This window comes from Callorhinus ursinus, unplaced genomic scaffold (assembly GCF_003265705.2).
Source record: "Callorhinus ursinus isolate GAN/ISIS: 27379988/994484 unplaced genomic scaffold, GSC_fseal_2.0 scaffold7, whole genome shotgun sequence".
Taxonomy (NCBI): domain Eukaryota; kingdom Metazoa; phylum Chordata; class Mammalia; order Carnivora; family Otariidae; genus Callorhinus; species Callorhinus ursinus.
Genome location: NW_027397069.1, coordinates 8209331 through 8224366, shown reverse-complemented (window position 1 = coordinate 8224366; position 15036 = coordinate 8209331). Strand labels below are relative to the sequence as shown.

General features: G+C 40.6%; 1 pseudogene; it reads left to right on the top strand.

Moving 5' to 3' along the window:
* The first annotated feature begins 224 nt into the window (after window positions 1-224).
* Window positions 225-960, top strand: LOC112826867 (non-histone chromosomal protein HMG-14 pseudogene; annotated as a pseudogene).
* The last annotated feature ends 14076 nt before the right edge of the window (window positions 961-15036 follow it).

Here is a 15036-nt window from a genome sequence, read left to right as displayed (position 1 = left end):
AATTTCAGCTTGCTTATTTCATGGTCACTGGGAAGAGAAATTACATTTAAGAACCAGTACCAAACAAGAGTAAGGTTAAAGATTTGGGGGTTTTTTTGTTTTTGTTTTTTAGGTTTTTTGTTTTGTTTTGTTTTCTTTACTAAATCTTTAAATGCTTTACTAGAGGCAGAAAAATAAGGGATTTTTTTTGTTTTTTTTTAAGAATTATAAACGTTCAGAGCTCGGGCGGCGGGAGGAGCGGTAGCGGCCAGGCAGCCCAGCTTCGCGAAGGGTCTCGGCGCGCCGCGGCCCGCAGGCACCCGGCACGCGCCCGCCCCGCCGCCACGATGCCCAAGAGGAAGGTCAGCTCCGCCGAGGGGGCGTCGAAGGAGGAGCCCAAGAGGAGGTCGGCGAGGTTGTCAGCTAAACCTGCTCCTGCAAAAGTGGAAACGAAGCCAAAAAAGGCGGCAGGAAAGGATAAATCTTCAGACAAAAGAGTGCAAACAAAGGGGAAAAGGGGAGCAAAGGGAAAACAGGCTGAAGTGGCTAACCAAGAAACGAAAGAAGACTTACCTGCAGAAAACGGAGAAACTAAAAATGAGGAGAGTCCAGCCTCCGATGAAGCAGGAGAGAAAGAAGCCAAGTCTGATTAATACCATAAACCATGTCTTATCAGTGGTCCCTGTCGCCCTTCTTGTACAATCCAGAGGAATATTTTTATCAACTATTTTGTAAATGCAAGTTTTTTAGTAGCTCTAGAAACATTTTTAAGAAGGAGGGAATCCCACCTCATCCCATTTTTTAAGTGTAAATGCTTTTTTTTAAGAGGTGAAATCATTTGCTGGTTGTTTATTTTTTGGTACAACCAGGAAATAGTGGGATATTGAATGTGGGAGGCTTTGATTGTCTTGGGTGTCAGCTCAACATTCCATAGCTGGGGTAGTTTTTATATCCTATAATACCAAGCATACTAAATGGCAATTTGGAGTCGGTCGTGCATTTACTATGTCTTGAATATTTTAAATTACTTCTATTCCCATGTTGGTTTTGGTAGAATTGTTTCCTAAAGAAAACCACTCCTAGATCTTGGCTCTCCCGGTCCGAATTCTTGTGCACTCTGTAACATCTTGGTCGTTGTAGTCCGGTTTTCCTAGTAACTGTTAATGTGCTGTGCAAGATTGAGAATCTGAGTATGTAGTATATATGATATTAAATTGTGAATTAATGGGACTTAATGTAACAGTGTATCAGCATTTGAAGATCTTGGTACTTGATATACTGTTAAGGAAAATTTGCCTCCAAATTTTAAGCTGGAAGGTCACTGGAATAACTTTTAGAAAAGAATCACAACTACATGTTTTTTTTAGATTTTCGGTACGTATGTTAAGAATTGTGTACAAATTGAAACGTCTGTACTGATCCTCAACCAATAAAAAATTAAGAATTTTGTGAAGCACATAAAAAAAAAAAAGAATTATAAACGTTCAGAAAGTTAGGCAACAAAAATTGATTGGTGGAATTTTGTAGGAAGAAAATCTAACTTCTTACAATGGCTTTTTACCTCACTGAATATTTAGTGGAGCCCCTCAAAAGAGTTTTTTTCTTCTGAAGTTCAAGAATTATGACTGACATTGTAATTATAATTATTTAAAAATCTATCTATATGAGTTTCATTATATCACAGAATTATATATATATATATTCATTATATCATGGAATTATAATGAAGGAAGCTCTGCCCCCTGACCCAACTAAAGTTTAGGTACGAATGCAAGAGTTTTCCAGGAAGGAGGATCATGTCTTCTTTTTCCCTTCATATCATTGCTCTTCACCACTGATAGACTATGACCCACATTCTGGAAAGATGTTCCTCATTGCTATGGTTACGGGACACCCTGTATCACCCCCCTGAGGGTACATTCCAGTGCTTTTCATAATGCAGCAGTTTTCCAAGGGCAGGTCTCCCTGGCACCCAGGGGGCAGATTGTCATTGAGTTCCACCCGTGTGGAACCTTAGCAAACGTCACCATCACCCAGTGGCGGGGCCTTACCATCTTCAATAAGGTCTGTACCCCAGCCTTAGCTGGGGGAAAGGGGCCCCCTTTCAGGTTTCTTCCTTTTTTAGATGCTCTAACTCAGCCCTGGAAGTAATAACTACCCCTACACCTTCTTTTCCTGTATTCTTCTGGGTTCTCTCTACCTCTTAGTAGGTAATCCCATGTTAGAGTTAATAATTCTTTATATTAAACGCACCCTTGTTGAGATTACTGTGTGGTTTCTTTCTCCTGAATGGACCCCGACGGACACAGTGAGCTATTCCCATCATAATTTATAATAAAGTCTACCATTTGTTGAGTGTCTCTGATGAGGGAGACATGGTATGAAGCATGCTGTAAACATTATCTGCCTGAATCCTACCAAGAATGCTGTGATGTTGATATCATTGTCTGCATTTTCAGATGAGGAAATTCAGGTTCAGTGTTGTCTAGGTACGAAATGACAAGCCCGGTCTGGTGGCCTCAAAGCCTATGCCCTTAACCATCATACTATGCGGAAGTGCAATTAAGAAAGCAACACAGGGGCGCATGGGGGGCGCAGTCATTTGAGGGTCTGACTCTGGATTTCAGCTCAGGTCATGATCTCAGGGTCATGAGATCGAGCCCCACGTCAGGCTCCGAGCTGAGCATGGAACCTGCTTCGGATTCTCCCTCTCCCTCTGCCCTACCCCATTCATGCGCTCTCGCTCTCTCTTTCCAAAAAAAACACAACACAACCTGATGTAAGTAAGGAATAGGTACCTTCTGCATTCATCCACAGCTGAAATCACAAGGTGTCTTGGAAAACCTATAAACAACTAAAATTGTCTTCCCTTGTAAGTATGTTCATCTGCTCCAGGGCAAACTGCCTTCCTTGATAGTTATCAGCTAATCAGCACATCCAAAGACAAAAAAACCCCAAAAAACCAAGAGCAATCTCTGGTCCAGAGATGGTCTGCAATTTTTACTTTTATAAACATTGCCCTGCCTTTTTTCAATGACATTTGATTTACAGATAATTGATCTCCCTTGTATACAAGTTAGGTTTCAGCCGGGCTTTTAACTATACTCATTTTTCTGAATTATTTTTGACAGTAATTGGTGGAGGTCCCAATGAGATCTGCTCACTGGAATGTGCTTCTAGGAGCCCGCAGAAGCACGCAGCTTGCATGGACACCTCAGCTGGGTCCCATGAGCCCTGGCTTGCCTCCTTGTGGTCCCTCTGGTGCATGTCATTATGTGCCAATTAAGTTCCTTCTCTCTTGAGTGTGGCTTATGCCCATGGCCATTGTATGAGGGAACGGAGGAACTGCCAGACAGATCACATAGGGACAATTGTCTGGGAAGGGAGTGTTTTGGGGAGCTCCGGGGCCATTCTTCTCCCCAGGTGGTTGATAGGCCGCTAGTTCCCACACTGACGGATTCCAAGACTGTTGGGTTTCAAGGCTACCACAGAGTTAAAGAAAGGCAATGTGGAATAGGGCAGATTACAATGCCATTGTTCTTACCAAGATTCAGTCAGTTTTCTTGAAAAACAGGCTCTAGGTTGTTGCAACCCTTTAGTTAAGCTCCAGACTTCTGAAAAACTTGATTTTGACCATTTTTGCTGGTGTTTTGGTTGCTTTTATGGAAACTGGGTTGTCGGAGATCCCTACTGCATCATTCTAGAAGTGCTTTGATAACAAGGTTTAAATAAATCATAACTATGAGCCCTTAATTTGGCTGACATTCTTTCTGAACAAGTGCAACAGGAAACAGTATAAAACAAAATAGCAGGAATCAGCTGCAAATGCCTCCAGAGTTACCTTATCTTGCCTGAGGAGATTTTTCCATTGTGTGAATATGGAGAGATTTCTAAACAGACTTTTAGATCTTTGGCCACTTTGGGAGGAAGTTAATAAATTGAACTATAAAATCTCTTAAATTAAAAGATTGCCGGGGTCCCTGGGTGGCTCAGTCAGTTAAGCGTCTGCCTTCGGCTCGGGTCACGATCCCGGGGTCCTGGGATCGAGCCCCGCATCGGGCTCCCTGCTCGGTGGGAAGCCTGCTTCTCCCTCTCCCACTCCCCCTGCTTGTGTTCCTCTCTCACTGTCTCTCTCTCTGTCAAAAATAAATAAAATCTTAAAAAAAAAAAGATAAAAGATTGCCTATTCTGATTGATTTGTAGAGCTACATAAACACTTGTAATAATAAAAAAAAATTTCTAAGCTGCAGTTTATTAAGTATTTAAACTTTTTTAAAGGACCAGCATTCTTAAAGCATGTGGAGGTAATACTTATTTTTTCTCTAGGTATTCTTGAATTATGTTATCTTGATTTATACAAGCATTTATTAATCTCCATAAAGTAAATTATCGGCCTTGGTTGTTAAATTATAAGATAAAAAGCAAGAAAAATTTGAGTTGTTACCAGGCAAAAAAAAGAAAGAAAATACTAAGAAAAGGTCAGAAATATTCAACAAAATGTAAAGGTTTTAAGAGTTTGGGTATATAAATACAGAAAAATTATATAAGGGCAAGTACCAGTAATATTACTAAACATGATTGATCCTTGGACAAATTATATTGCTTTGATACTTCTTGTTTTATTTTAAATTTATTTTTAAAGATTTTATTTATTTATTTGAGAGAGAGAGAAAGCATGAGCAGGGGGAGGGGCAGAAGGAGAAGCAGACTCCCCGCTGAGTGCAGAGCCAGGCACCGGGCTTGACCCCAGGATCCTGAGATCATGACCTGAGCCAAAGTCAGACACTTAACTGACTGAGCCACCCAGGCACCCCTTCTTGTTTGAAAAGAACTGTGTCTTCTCCCTGATTTTGTGACAGTATTAAAAAAAAAAAAAAAAAGCTCCCCTTGTATTCTAGCTGATATAAGGCCTGGATGTTTATTTTCACTCAGAAAGCTTAATTAATCTGAATTTCTTAAATTTCCAAATCTGTTTTTAATGGTCAAATAATACTTTCACTAAATGCTTTACATTATAAATGATTAATTATAATAAGAGATACCTTCCAAAATAATTTACTCTTTAAAAAAGATTTTATTTATTTGAGAGAGAGAGAGTGAGCGAGGGGAGGGCAAAGAGGGAGGGAGAGAAAGGGAGAGAATCCCAAACGGACTCCATGCTGAGCGCAGAGCCAGATGCGCACCTGATCCCACGACCCTGAGAACATAACCTGAGCTGAAACCAAGAGTTGGACACTTAATGGACTGAGCCCCCCAGGTGCCCCTAAAATAATTTACTCTTATAAATTTCACATAATGCTACAGATTACAGAAATTTTATTTTTCCATTTGCACGTGTATATAAAATTTTAGATGCCAAATTTCTCTTATGTATTTTTTCTTCAAAAAATGTATTCTCATCATCTGTACCATATTCCATCATGTGGTTTTATCATACTTAGCCATTATCCAATAAATGGGCATCACTGGTCCCATTTTTCCTATTTTCTTTGACTACATCTCTATTTGCTAAAGGTGGGATCTTAGAAGCGATTACTGGACAAAAGTCATGAGCTCTTAAGCTTGTAAGATGTATAGTCAATGGCTTCACAGAAGTGTTGCACCAATCGGCAGTCCCACCAGCTCCATTTAAAAGGGCTTATTTTGGGGGCATCTGGGTGGCTCAGATGGTTAAGCGTCTGCCTTCGGTTCAGGTCATGATCCCGGGGTCCTGGGATCGAGTCCCGCATCGGGCTCCCTGCTAGGCGGGGAGCCTGCTTCTCCCTCTTCCTCTGCCTCTCTCTCTCTGACTCTCATAAATAAATAAAAAAAAAACATTAAAAAAAAATAAAAGGGCTTATTTTGGGGCGCCTGGGTGGCTCAGTCGGTTAAGCACCTGCCTTCAGCTCAGGTCATGATCCCGGAGTCGTGGGATCGAGCCCTGCATCGAGATCCCTGCTCAGCGGGGAGCTTGCTTCTCCCTCCCTCTCCTCTGTTCCCCCTGCTTGTGCTCTCTTGCTCTCTGTCAAATAAATAAAATCTTTAAAAAAGGGAGGGAGCCTATTTTACCACATTGGTATTTTCTTTTTTTTTCCTTTTTTTAGAGTGGGAGGGAGGAGAGAGAGAGGAGAGAGAGCATCTTTTTTTTTTTTTTAAGATCCATTTATTCATGAGAGAGCACATGAGAGAGGGGAGAGGCAAAGGGAGAGGTGAAGCAGACTCCCCGCTGAGCACAGAGCCCAGTGCGGGGGCTTCAAGCCACGACCCCGAGATCATGACCTCAGCGCAAACCAAGAGTTTAACGCCCCAACTGACTGAGCCACCCAGGTGCTCCAGACCCAGCGTCTGGAGCGTCAGTGTCAATAAATGGTTGGTTAAGTATCCGACTCTTGATTTCAGCTCAGGTCATGATCTCAGGGTCGTGAGATGGAGCCCTGTCTCGGGCTCCACGCTCAGCAGGGAGTCTGCTTGAGATTCTCTCTCCCTCTGCCCCTCCCCCCACAGGCGTACCCAGTCTCTCCCTCTCTCTCTCAAATAAATAAATAAATAAATCTTAAAAAAAAAAAAAGGAAAACAATAGTCCCCCAACCCCATCACCAACTTCTCTCTCTCCAGGGACCACTACTTTTATTTCTTTTAACTGATTTTTTTCCCTCCACCTCTTTTTTTTCCAAAGATCTTTTTTATTTAGAGAGAGAGAGAGCATGTGCATGAGCAAGGGGGAGGTGCAGGGGGAGAGGCAGAGAGAGTATCTCAAGCAGACTGTGCTAAGGGGCAGAGCCCAACTCGGGGCTTGATCTCACCATGCTGAGATCATGACCTGAGCTGAGATCGAGAGTTGGACACTTCACCAACTGAGCCACCCAGGCGCCCCTCATTTTTTTTTTTTTATAGCTGAGAAGATTGAACTTGGTCAGTGTTACACAGTGAGTGACGGAGCTAGGGTTCAAACCCAAGCATCCTAATGCCAGAACTGTGCACTTCACCATGGAGAGTCACGCACACACACACACCCCCACACACAGAGCACTCGTGTATGCACTAAACACTTCTGGAAGCATATAAGTATTGGTAGTATGTTATCAGTGGTTGCCTTTGGGGAGGGAAGTTCATAAGGGACATATCTTAGGTGAAAACAAAATAATTATTACTGAGCCCCTTTTGTGTCATTGGTGTTTATTACATGTTCTTTTTTTTCAATAACAAAAATGTTAGCACATTTTAAAAAGTCACGTGGCAGATTTTGACTAGACTTATTGTGGTGATCATTTCACAATATATACAAATATTGAATCATTATGTTGTATGCCTAAAACTAATATAATGCTTTATGTCAGTTATACCTCAAGGAGAATAAAAAAAACTAAAAAGTCACACAACATGAAAAATGATGAAACAGGAACAGCAGAATATTACGTTCATGACTCTACTATGTGGAATATTTTTCTTTTCTTGTCCCTCACTTTTTATTTTATTTTTTTTAAATAAGCTCTACACCCAACATGGGGCTTGAACTCACAACCCAGAGATCAAGAGTCCCATGCTCTAATGACTAAGCCAGCCAGGCACCCCTTGTCCCTCAATTTTTAACTCAAAATCCCAGTCAGCCTGCCATTGACCCTAAATCTCTAGCAAAATCAAGAATTCTTGTAGAAATGCCTTATTATCTTTAGCTACATTTAATGATTTCTTAAAACTACAGAACTGGAATACCTTTTGTAACATTTATATGATAAATAAAATTACTCCCCTCTAATAGAAATTACAATTAGTGCCTTAAGCCAGTTACTAACCCTAGCTCACCACTGTAAAGAAAGATTTTTAGTACTTACTTGTACATGGCATCTCACAAAAGCAGGGTACAATTTGCTTTTTTTTGTCTGTGATATGACCCAGTGCAAAACCTAAAATGTGACGGACAGCCTTCTAATTCACAGGGCGGCGACTGTAATAGATCACATGTGAGTCTGTCCTGCCTCCAGTGTTTTATAGGAGAAATTCATTATGTGGCTTATATACTCCCTAGAGAATGTTCAAAGTTATTTGTGAATGAGCTGCCTGAATTATGTGACAATTTAGGCAGTTGAAAATTGTTTCAAATTGACCACTAAACCAAAAAGTTTGCTGGGGATTATGAAATCAGATTGTAGTAAGGGATCGCAAGACATCTGCCTATGTAGTCGTTCCCAAATATAGCTGGTCACCGGAATCATCTGTGGGACATTTGCTGTTCTTAATACAGATTGCTGGGTCCTCCCTAAAAATTCACTCTGGGATGGGATCCAAACATTTGCAATCTATCACCTCTGATTTCTGCTGCTCTGCCAAGTTTGTGTATCACCGTTTGGTTTACCCTACTCTATTTACCTACAGAGTTCCGACTCGTCTAATTGTGTTTTCCTGAAGCAGATGGTTAGCCAATGAATAACGAAATGCCCTGTAACACATTTAAAGATACATTGGGCTGCATTGAGGGGCACCTGGGTGGCTCAGTCAGTTGAGCAACTGACTCTTGGTTTCAGTTCAGGTCATGATCTTGGGGTCATGGGATCCAACCTCACATATGGCTCTGCGCTCGGCAGGGAGCCTGCTGGGGACTCTTTCCCTCTCTCTCTGCCCTCCCTCTGCTCACATGAGCACTCTCTTTCTCTCTCTAAAATAAATAAATAAAACTTAAAAATAAATAAATAAAGATATATTGGTCTGCATTTATATGGACTACATGAGTTATAATACATAGAACAATAATTCATATGCGTTCAGCTTTTTATAGTTAATAAAAGGCATTTGTAGATATTGTAATGGAAGCAATAATGTGTAGTGGTCAAGAATACAGATTCCACTCTGAAACTTATAATACACTGTATGTTAATTAATCAAACTTAAATAAAATAAAAATTTTTTAAAAATACAGTTTCCAGGGGTGCCTGGGTGGCTCAGTCAGTTAAGTGTCTGACTCTTGATCTCGGCTCAGGTCTTGATCTCATGGTGGTGAGTTCAAGCCCTGCGGTGGGCTCCATGCTGGGCAAGGCACTGACTTTAAAGAAAAAAAAAAAGAATACAGATTCCAGGGTCAGACTTAGCTTAGCTTCTGAAGGAGATCAGAATCTGCATCCCAAAATATCCCACTCTGGTATAAGGATTATTTTGAGCTGAAAGCAACTGAGAATCAACAGATGCAGGAAGTGCTTTCTGTCTTCACTTATCTGCCTAAAAGCAGGGCATAAATTTCCCCTTGTGAATGTGTTTCCCCCCGGTCCTGAAAAAATGAGAACAACACTTTAATTATTGAGATGTAAATAACAGACAATGTTATATTAGTTTCAATTTTACAACACATTGATTTGACAATTGTCTACATTTCTCAGTGCTTGCCATGGTTAAGTACTGTCACCATCTGTCGCCATACAATATGATTACAATATTACTCACCATATTCCCTTTGCTGTACTTTTCATCTTGGTGACTTATTACTTTATAGCTAGAGGTTTGTACCCCTTAAACCCCTTTATCTATTTTGCCCATCCTCCCACTCACCTGCCCTCTGGCAACCACCAGTTCGTCCTCTGTACTTAAGAGTCCATTTTTATTTGTTTGTCTATTTTATTATTTATACTCCACATATAAGTAAAATCATATGGTATTTATCTCTCTCTGACTTATTTCACTTAGTGTAATACCCTCTAGGGTCATCCATGGTTTTGTAAATGGCAAGACCTCATTCTTTTTTAGGGCTGAGTAATATTCTATTGTATATTCTTTTCCATTCATCTGTCCATGGACACTTCGGCTGCTTCCATATCTTGGCTATTATAAATAATGCTGCTGTACACAGAGAAGTGCATGTATCTTTTTGAATTAGTGTTTTCATTTTCTTTAGGTAAATACCCAGTAATGGAATTACTGGATCATTTGGTAGTTCTATTTTTAATTTTTAAAGGAATCTCCATACTGTTTTCTCCAGTGGCTGTACCAGTGTGCATTCCCATCAACTGTGCACAGCAGTTCCTTTTTCTCCACATCCTCGCCAACACCTGGTGTTTCTTGTGTTTTTGATTTCAGCCATTCTGATATGTGTGAGATGATATCTCATTGTGGTTTTAATTTGCATTTCCCTGATGACAAGTGATGTTGAGCATCTTTTTGTGTGTCTGTTAGCCATCTGCATGTCTTGTTTGGAGAAATGTCTGTTCATGTCTTCTGCCCATTTTATTTTATTTTTTATTTATTTATTTTTATTTGACAGAGAGAGACAGCGAGAGAGGGAACACAAGCAGGGAGAGTGGGAGAGGGAGAAGCAGGCTTCCCGCCGAGCAGGAAGCCCGATGTGGGGCTCGATCCCAGGACCCTGGGATCATGACCTGAGCTGAAGGGAGATGCTTAACGTCTGAGCCACCCAGGCGCCCCTCTTCTGCCCATTTTAAATGGCTTATTTGTTTTTGTGTGTGAGTTGAGTTGTAGAAGTTCTTTATATATTTTGGATATTAACCCCTTATCAAATATGTCATTTGCAAATATCTTCTCCCATTCAGTAGGTTGCCTCTTTGTCTTGCTGATCATTTCCTTTGCTATGCAAAAGCTTTTCATTTTGGTGTACTCCCAATAATTTAATTTTGCTTTTGTTTCCCTTGCCCCAGGAGAGAGATCCATAAATAAATGTTGCTAAGGGTGATGTCCAAGAGATTACTGACTATGTTTTCTTTTAGGAATTTATGGTTTCAGGTATCACATTTAGGTCTTTAACCCATAATGACTTTATTGTTGTTTATGGTGTAAGAAGGTGATCTAGTTTCATTCCTTTGCATGTAGCTGTCCAGTTTTCCCAGCACCATTTGTTGAAAAGACTGTCTTTTCCCCATGGTATACTCAAGAATGGAGACAGACAGCTGACACCAAGACAAGTTTGCATAAACAGATCTTACTAAAAATAATGCTTACCTTCCATCAGTTCTTTCAAATGTCTCCTAGTCACTTCCCCATGATTTATCATTCCTCAAAGTCCAAATCTCCTTTCTTTTGTTAAAATGGTATATTAGCCCTTAAGTCTGCTTTTTTGAGTTTTGATTCTTCATTGTAAACGCTCATGTGTGTAAATGTTATTAAAAATTGTATGCCTTGGGACGCCTGGGTGGCTCAGTCAGTTGAATGTCCATCCAGCTCTTGGTTTCAGCTCAGGTCATGATCTCATGGGTCATGTGATCAAGCCCCGTGTTGAGCTCTCTGCTCAGCAGGGAGTCTGCTTGAAGCTTCTCTCCTTCTGCCCCTCCCCTCCACTGGCATGCTCTCTCTCTCAAATAGATAAATAAATCTTGAAAAAAAAATTGTATGTCTTTTCTCCTGTTAATTTCTCTGTTGTTAGTTTAATTTGCAGGCCCCCAGTGCTTGAACATAAGATAGTAGAGGAAAAGTTTTCCTCCCCACACTTCAAATCTCAGTCCTACAACTTCCTGTCTATATGACTTTGGACTCGTTTTCTTTTTTTAATCTTCTATGTGCCTTATTTTCTTTATCTGCAAAATGATGATAATAATAGCACTCTCATGGAGTTGTAAAGCTTGAATGAGTTAATACTTTTAAGCCCTTAGATCAAAGTCTGGTATTTAGTAATTACTTGGCAGATATTAACTGTTATTTTATGTGATCTTCAAAAGGTATAATAACTGCAATTTTATGATTGTGGAAATTGAAATTTGGAGAGTTTATGTTACGTGCCCCAGGCCAGATGAAAAATAGTAGAAACTCAAAGCCAGATCTTCTGACTCCAGATTTTATGCTGTCTGGCTTTTAAGCATTTATTATTTAACATCATAGCATTGTTTATAACTTTGATTCTTGCCAAGAGGATTTGGGGTGAAGATTGAATATTGATTGACCAGAGGACTCTATAGAAATATAAGCAAAAGTGGAAAGATACAAAACAGCAGAGAGAACTCACCTCAAAAAACAGCTATTGATACTGAATTGGAGAAGCTTTAGACAACCAAGAGTAAATGCCATATGTAAGGTTAAGTATGGGTACGAAATTGAATTAGATAGAGATGATAACAAAAATAAAAGATCAGGTTTGCTTTTGCTGAATCCACTGTAAACAAGGGTAATAACAAAGAGCAGACGAGAGGAAGTGAATACCTTTTCACAGTGACTGCTTCCCAGATACCGTTCACTGGACTCAGAAACTGTAAAGATACAGCCCACTCAAACAATGCAATGGATTTCAGCTCAACACTAGGATGAAATTGAACAGAGATCCAACTAGTGTTATTGGTCATGCGGAAACAGAAAATTATAAGCTCCATATTCTTTCCTTCACACTTGGCAAGAAATTATAATGGAAGCCAGAAACTACAGGCCCTGTTGGCAGTTAAATTTTTGTTTTAAGATTTAATTTTTAGGGACGCCTGGCTGGCTCAGTTATGTGTCTGCCTTCGGCTTAGGTCATGATCTTGGGGTGCTGGGGTTGAGCCCCACAGCGGGTTCCCTGCTTGGCGGGGAGTCTGCTTCTCCCTCTCCCTTTCCCTCTGCCCCTCCCCCCCACTCATGCATTAATGTGCTCTCTCGCTCTCTCTCAAATAAATAAATAAAATCTTAAATAAAAAAATACGTTATTTTTAACTAATCTCTACACCCAACATGGGGCTCAAACTCACAACCCTGAGACTAAAAGTCACACGTTCTACTGACTGAGCCAGCCAGGTGCCCCTAATTTTTAAAAAAATTTTAAGAATGGGGCTGCTGTACAGGTTCTTTAAGATGACAAGCTTTCAGCCAGCCAGTAGTCTCTTTAAATACACAAGGAAAAGTTACCAAATATTTACAAGCCCCCTTGTTACCTTAATGCTGTGTTTCTAAATTCTTTGTTAAGAATGACAAAGGGCAGGGCACCTGGGTGGCTCAGTCGGTTAAGCGTCCAACTCTTGATTTCGGCTCGTGTCATGATCTCAGGGGCAGGCTCCGTGCTCGGCACAGAATCTGTCCGTCTCCTTCTGCCCCTTCGCCCAATCCTCTCTCTCTCAAATAAATAAATCTTTAAAAAAAAAAAAAAAGAATGACGAAGGGCTTTCTTATAAATCAAGAGGTTATTTTTAGTAGTTTTAAGGAATAGTCACTTGTAATTTAGAATTTAAATTTTTTTTCCTTTAAATTTTTTATTGTTATGTTAATCACCATACATTACATCATTAGTTCTTGATGTAGTGTTCCCTGATTCATTGTTTGCGCATAACACCCAGTGCTCCACGCAGTACGTGCCCTCTTTAATACCCATCACCAGGCTAACCCATCCCCCCACCCCCCTCCCCTCCAGAACCCTCAGTTTGTTTTTCAGAGTCCATCGTCTCTCATGGTTCGTCTCCCCCTCCGATTTCCCCCTCTTCATTCTTCCCCTCCTGCTATCTTCTTCTTTTTTTTTTCTTAACATATATTGCATTATTGTTTCAGAGGTACAGATCTGTGATTCAACAGTCCTGCACAATTCACAACGCTCACCATAGCACATACCCTCCCCAATGTCTATCACCCAGCCACCCTATCCCTCCCACCCCCCACCACTACAGCAACCCTCAGTTTATTTCCTGAGATTGAGAATTCCTCATATCAGTGAGGTCATATGATACATGTCTTTCTCTGATTGACTTATTTCACTCAGCATAACACCCTCCAGTTCCATCCACGTCGTTGCAAATGGCAAGATCTCATTCCTTTTGATGGCTGCATAATGTTCCATTGTGTATATATACCACCTCTTCTTTATCTATTCATCTGTCAATGGACATCTTGGCTCTTTCCACAGTTTGGCTATTGTGGACATTGCTGCTATAAACATTGGGGTGCATGTACCCCTTCGGATCCCTACATTTGTATCTCTGTGGTAAATACCCAGTAGTGCAATTGCTGGGTCATAGGGTAGCTCTATTTTCAACTTTTTCAGGAACCTCCATACTGTCTTCCAGAGGGGTTGCACCAGCTTGCATTCCCACCAACAGTGTAGGAGGGTTCCCCTTTCTCCGCATCCCTGCCAACATCTGTCATTTCCTGACTTGCTAATTTTAGCCATTCTGACTGGTGTGAGGGGGTATCTCATTGAGGTTTTGATTTGGATTTCCCTGATGCCGAGCGATGTTGAACACGTTTTCATGTGTCTGTTGGCCATTTGGATGTCTTCTTTGGAAAAATGTCTGTTCATGTCTTCTGCCCATTTCTTGATTGGATCATTTGTTCTTTGGGTGTTGAGTTTGGTAAGTTCTTTATAGATTTTGGATACTAGCCCTTTATCTGATATGTCATTTGCAAATCTCTTCTCCCATTCTGTTGGCTGTCTTTTGGTTTTGTGGACTGTTTCTTTTGCTGTGCAAAAGCTTTTCATCTTGATGAAATCCCAATAGTTCATTTTTGCCCTTGCTTCCCTTGCCTTTGGCAATGTTTCTAGGAAGAAGTTGCTGCAGCTGAGGTCGAAGAGGTTGCTCCCTGTGTTCTCTTTTAGGATTTTGATGGACTCCTGTCTCACATTTAGCTCTTTCAACCATTTGGAGTCTATTTTTGTGTGTGGTGTAAGGAAATGGTCCAGTTTCATTCTTCTGCATGTGGCTGTCCAATTGTCCCAACACCATTTGTTGAAGAGACTGTCTTTTTTCCATTGGACATTCTTTCCTGCTTTGTCAAAGATGAGTTGACCATAGAGTTGAGGGTCCATTTCTGGGCTCTCGATTCTGTTCCATTGATCTGTGTCTGTTTTTGTGCCAGTGCCATACTGTCTTGATGATGACAGCTTTGTAATAGAGCCAAAAGTCCGGAATTGTGATGCCGCCAGCTTTGCTTTTCTTTTTCAACATTCCTCTGGCTATTCGGGGTCATTTCTGGTTCCATACAAATTTTAGGATTATTTGTTCCATTTCTTTGAAAAAAGTGGATGGTATTTTGATGGGGATTGCATTGCATGTGTAGATTGCTCTAGGTAGCATTGACATCTTCACAATGTTTGTTCTTCCAATCCACGAGCATGGAACGTTTTTCCATTTCTTTGTGTCTTCCTCAATTTCTTTCATGAGTATTTTATAGTTTTCTGAGTACAGATCCTTTGCC